The sequence below is a fragment of the Cucurbita maxima genome, unplaced genomic scaffold (assembly GCF_002738345.1).
Source record: "Cucurbita maxima cultivar Rimu unplaced genomic scaffold, Cmax_1.0 Cma_Scf00080, whole genome shotgun sequence".
NCBI classification, from domain to species: domain Eukaryota; kingdom Viridiplantae; phylum Streptophyta; class Magnoliopsida; order Cucurbitales; family Cucurbitaceae; genus Cucurbita; species Cucurbita maxima.
In genome coordinates, this window is record NW_019272096.1 from 231,746 (window position 1) to 232,006 (window position 261).

Here is a 261-nt window from a genome sequence, read left to right on the forward strand (position 1 = left end):
TTGCCTTCCTGAAGTTTGTTGCTTGTTTACCATTCTTTGTCAGCTCCCTTTGCGACAAAGTGTTTTATTTTTCAACTTTTTAAGCCGCAAGAGTCCATGCCTCTTTTTACTTATCCACCTAAGTACGATTTAAGTCTCTGTCTATTCACTGTGAAGGGTCTTCTTTATCTCCATGTTTTATCGTTATTGTCCCATAGGGAGTGATTTCTTCAACTATAAACGGACCGAACCATCTTGATTTTAATTTTCCAAAGAATAATT